This window comes from Cavia porcellus, unplaced genomic scaffold (genome assembly GCF_034190915.1).
Source record: "Cavia porcellus strain 051 isolate PalLab524CR breed Dunkin Hartley unplaced genomic scaffold, mCavPor4.1 scaffold_19, whole genome shotgun sequence".
NCBI lineage: Eukaryota > Metazoa > Chordata > Mammalia > Rodentia > Caviidae > Cavia > Cavia porcellus.
In genome coordinates, this window is record NW_026947502.1 from 25,805,117 (window position 1) to 25,811,116 (window position 6,000).

Consider the following 6,000-nt stretch of genomic DNA (forward strand, 5'->3'; position numbering starts at 1 on the left):
AGAAGGGAGAATGGGGAGAAGACATCTAGAAATCTCTGCACATAGACACATTTCACACAAGGCTTGAACAGTAGTAAGAGAGGCCTAAATGGCACTGATAACTCTTCCACCAACCGCAGCCCTGACTCCTCTGTACTCCAGCCTCCTCCTGCTTCCCTGCTCCTAATCACTCATTCACTGCAATTCTAGCCAATGTGCACCTGGCTAGGTTATTAACAGGCTTCATCAAACAAGTTTCTTACTTCAGATTGAAGGGAAACCTGCATTCTCCCATGCAGATGCTTAACAGGCTCAACCTACAACCTAAGATCCCAGCTGTCTGTGTCCCCATGCTCTGGGTGGCTCTGACACATCCTCAGCACTTGCCTCTCAGAGTCCAGATGTCAGCCACATGAAGCCTAATGATCTGCAGCTGGTCTCTGGGCATCTTTGGGCTCCCAGAGGCCCAAGCCAGGGAATGATAATAATTACAGTAAAAGTTGCTACCATTTAGTGCTTGCCAGTGGTTTGGGTGCCAAACGGGGTGCTTTATATGATTGTTCATTGGCACACATGGACTCTGAGTGGGGAAGTATGTGCTTTACTTAGGACTGAGGCTCTAAAAGGTAGGCTCACCTAGATCTGCATAGTAAGGGAGTGGCAGAAGCACAATTTGCACTTAGGGCTCTTGAACCCATCCATGTTGCCTAAATGTTCTCCAAAGTTCCATATGGTAAAGGCATGTCACCTCAGTGGCACTCTGGAAAGTGGTAGAACTTTTAGGAGTCATGATCTAGTGCCAGGTCCTTGAGTCATTGGGGGCCCACCCATGAAAAGAACTGTGGACCCAGCCTGTTCTCTTCCCTTTGATTCCTGGCTGATGAGATGTGTGGTTTGCTCTGTGATGCACCCGTGCTATGATGTGATCCCCTTATCAACATACAAAGCAATGAGACCACTAGTCTTGGATGAGACCTCTGGAACAATAAGCCAAAATAAACCTTTTCACTTTATAAGTTAATTGCCTCAGCGCCACCACTAGAAGGCCTCTTCCTATGGGCAGAGAGAACCAGCAGACCCGCCTCTCCCTGCCAGATGCCACCCCTGGAAGATCCCTTCCTACAGGCAGCCAGCGTGGGCAGAGAGCCAGACAAATCCGCCTCTACCTGCTGGGTGCTGCCACCAGAAGGCTTCTTCTTGTGAACATCCAGCAGGAGCAGGGACACACAGGTAGGTAAGCCTGGTGTATCTGTAGGCCACCATTGGAGGCCGTTGGTTCCTTTGGGCATCACCCACCAGGAGAATCAGACAAACACACTCCTGTGTGCCAACCGCCACTGCAGAAGTCCCAATGTAGACACACAGGCTGAGAGAAGCAACCCCACCTCCACACTTCCCTGATCATCAGGGAAGCACCAGTGTAGCTGCATAGGTCTGGAGAAGCCCACCCCACATACTTTCCTGTAAATCTTGGGTCAGAGGAACCCAGGTGCCTGCCCCACTCCCCTATATCATGGAGGGGCAGCCAATGTGGGAAGTGCCTGGGGCCCCACAACCAGCTTGTTGGGAGGAACTCAAGAGAATGTCAAGATGAAGGAGCAAAAGGCAAGCTCAGACCTCCAGTTCACACAGAACAAGTCTGGGAGATACAGTCATAGAAGAAAATGAAAGTCACACACCTGAAATCTCTGAGAGGGTAGCAACAACTTCATGAAATTGTAAAAGCAGTCAAATCAGAAATAATGTCTCAAGTAAAAGAATAAATCACAAAAATACTGAAAGAATTGCTCAGCATGTCTAGAGAAGACATAGATGAAAAAAAAAAGAGGAGCATAGGAAAATGATGAAAACCTTGAATGAATATAGAAAGGAATTACAGTGCATGAAACAGATTCAAAGAGAGACGCAGGAAATTAAAAAGTCAAAAGCTGGCAGAATCACTTGAAAGAGACTGAAGACAGACTTTCAAACCTTGAAGATAGGGTTGCATCTAGTGATTGTGGAAGGAAAGATCTCTTAAAAATAACAAGGAATCAGAAGTAACAATTCAACAGCTGCAAGATGATGCAAAGAAGCATAATTTAACAGTGATAGGTGTTAGTGAATAAGAAGGGGTCAACACAAATGAAATTAAAAGGCTGTTTACAGAAATGATAGCAGAAAACTTCCCAAACATGGGAAATGGATCTGGCATACAGATAAGTGAGGCACATAGAACTCCAGCTAGCCATAACCAAAGTAAATCTACATCCAGACATATAATAATCAACATCCCAGAAATTCAGTAAAAGAACAGAATATTAAAAAGCTGTTAGAGAAAGGAAACAGTTCACTTATAAAGGAAAAGCAATCAGAATCATGGTAGATTTATCAACACAAACCATCAACTCAAGAAGAGTTTGGAGTAAAGTGTTTCAAACCCTGAAAAAAACAACTTCCAACCCAGATTGATATACCTTGCAAAACTAACTTTCAAAATTGCTGGAAAAATAAGATACTTCAAGGATAAAGAACAACTGAAGGAATTCATGACTACCAAAAAACCCTACAGAGAATGCTAAAGGATATTTTAAAGAGAGATAAAGATGACCATGATTCTAGGAACATCAGCAGAGGAGGATAGCCAAACAAGACAGGCAACTGAATGAAGAGAAAAAGTGGAGGGCCAACAACAGGAGGACAGTAGGGCAGAGAGAAACCAATGTATGCTGGTTGTAATCATTAATATAGATGGCCTCAGATCAGTAATAAAAAGAAACACAGGGAGAGTGGATCTAGAAACAAGAGCCATCAATAAACCATATACAAGAAACATTTAAATGGAAAGGAAATTCATAGACTAAAAATCAAAGGAGAGAAAACAATTGTTCCATGTGACAGGAGACCAGAAAAAAAGCAAGAGTCATTTGCCCATCAACCACAGAATGGATAAGAAAGATATGGTATTTTCATGCAGTGGAAAGCTACCCAGCTAAAGTAGGATAATCTCAAAGCCTTGTAGATAAATGAATGCAACTGCAGATCATGTTTATGGGTGAAACAGGTTGAACTCATACCTATGAACCCTAGCATAAGAAACAGAAGGATTTAATGGGATCCAAAAACAAAACAGTTATTGTAAGAATGACAGGGCAGGAAACACCTGGGAGGGAAAGGTGCTAACTTCTGTAATTTCTTATTGTCTTGTCTTGAACTCTTGTATTGTTTTCACAGTTTTGTTAAGTTTGGCTCTGTTCTGTCTTGTTTAGTTAGATTTTACTCTGTCTGATGTTATGGGCAGCTATTTTGAACATAATGGGATGTATTATGGTAATCATGGTTGGTTTCCTATTATATTATTTTGAAGTTTTATAATGGTTTCATTCATTTGTTTAATTAGTTTTATTCTGTTTGATTTATTATGTGTTATGGTATGAACAGCTATTTTGAAGAAAATGAGACAATCTAGTAGCCATTGTTGATTTCCTATCATCTTGTTTTGAAGTCTTATCTTGCTTTTATTCTTCTGTTTTGATTGGTCCTATCCTGTTGTGTTTTATTTGATTTTATTATGTGTGATGATATGGACAACTTTTTTGAGGAAAATGAGATACTATAATAGCCATTATTCATTTCCTATTATCCAGTTTTGAAGCCCTGTAATGCTTTCATTCTCTTGATTGGTTTTATACTATTTTGTTATGCTTATTATTGTGTGTGAAGATATGGTCAGCTATTTCAAAGAAAACAAGAGACATTATAGTAACCACTGTTGATGTTCTGTTGTCTGGTGTGAAGTGCATCGTTCTGTTTTGATTTACTTTGTTCTGTTTTTTGTTTTATTCTCTTTAAAATAAAAAAATAAGTTAATGGCTCAGGTATTTTGTCATCATGACACAAAGCTGACTAACATCTGCTCTCTGAAATACCCATAGTAGAGGTCTTTTAGTAACTCTAGAAGGCCCTCTATTTGGCCTCCTCAGCATCCATCCCCTTTTCCTCTTGCATGTACTGGGGGGAAGGATCCAGCTCACCCCACTGTCAGCCCACCTGGTCCGGGTATGACCCCATGCCCATTCCAGAAGTAGAGGTATGGCCCAATCTTGAGCTAACTGGTGTATTATGCCTCATAGCCAAGTGAATGGGCCAAACAGTTGGCTTGTGACCCAACTAAGGAGACACTGGTTGGGAAGGTGATATTAATCAAGAAAGGACATGAGTTGTGGCCCCAGTGCAGCTGATATTTACTTTTGCCAGAATGAAGGCCCTGGGCATTGGATAGCAGACACAGGGAGAGCATGGAGAAGGCATGTTCCACAATATTCCAGATCCCTTGGTACTGCTCGGCTCCTGCCCATGATGTGATCATCTGCATTATCCAAGAACGTGAACTCAAGACCACACATGTAGGTTGTGGCCAAGGTAGGGATGGAAGTGAGCGTGGAGCACCTGCCCGTGCAACAGAAGGAAGGTTAGGTGCAGCTACACCACAGCTCAAGGGGGGCCCTCTCTCTTCTCCTGCACCCTGCTCTCTATTTGCCCTGCCCCTTTACTTCTTCTCAACTTCACCTGGAACCCCAAGACAGTCTCAAAGACTGTTCATGTCTGGTCAATGTAGCCTGAGTAATTGACTAGAAATCCCCTCCCCCTTCTTTTCAGAGTAAGCAATGTAAGAACAAGACATTCTATCCTGTTTTGGAGTTGTTGAATGCCCTCACCAGATTATATACCTGTGTTTCACTTGTGAAGTGCTGGAGATGTCCTTCTGAACTTCTAGAAATGTGTGGAGGTGAGCTAAGGATATTTGATGCCAGCGTGGGGATGAGGTAGGAGTCCAATGTGTCAGGGTTTACTGTTGACCATGCAATTAGGTGCTGTTCTGTGTGCTGGAGTCAGGGTGAGTAAATATGGGACACTTCCTCTCTTTGAGGAGCTGTCTAGTGCCCAAGGAATCTGAGGTCTCTTTTCATGCAGGAGCCCAGGAATTACTGATAGAGATTGGCCTGAATCAGGCTTGGCCCTGTGCTTGCGCTCAGGCTTTGCATCAGGCTTTGCTTTGCCTGTGCACCTGCCGTGAGAGAAGACAGCAAAGGAGGTTACTTTTTAATAAATCGGGTACACAGTTAGGCGCATCTCCTGAGGCTCTATCACACGTGACCACAGGCAGTACTGATGAATCTCCTGGTTCTGTGTCTAAAGTGAGCCTGTCTCTGGAGCTTTACCCCAACCAAATCCTGAAATTCACTGCCACTTGGGCCTCTCTCAGGTAATTGCAAATTCAGCACATGTGAGCTCAAAGCCGAGGTGCTGCCTAGACACATGAAGGATGTGTCTGGCAAAGCAGAGAGACAAAAATTAGAGTTTTTAAATACATTGTTATTTCTAAAAACAAAACCAGCATGTAAGTGTGCAAGATGTTTATATTAGGGCCAGAAAAACTAGATAGCTATAAAGAAAAAAAGGTAAACCTTGGCCCTTACACTACAAAACTCTTGTACAACCTAAAAAATTTTAATTACTATAAGAAAACATGGGAAAATCTTTACCATCTTAGGATAAGCAACAATTTCTTAGAAGGGACAAAAATCCTGAGCCATAAATTTTAAAAAGTAGAAATTAGTTTTATCAAAATTTCAATCACTCTTCTTCAAAAACACCAGTAAGGTTAAAAGACAAATTATAAACTGGGAGAAGGCATTTTCAAGACAATCATCCTGTTTTGAACCACTGAATACTTTCATCAGATTACACGCCTGTGTTTTCCTCATGAAGTATTAGAATACGATACAAAGGACTTGTGTCCAGGATTCAGAAGAACTCATGGCTGGATAGTAAGACAGATGACCCAATGTGGTGAAAGTCTGAAAGACTTTACTTCTCAAAGTAAGCTATATTAATCTCCAATAAGCATATACAGACATGTTCAGTGTTGTTAGTCTTCAGGCAAATATAAATATAAGGTACAAAGAGCCACTACTTCATATGTCCTGAAATGGCTAAAATCTTTTTTAAAAATCTGTGTAAAGCATGTGTCAAGGTGGA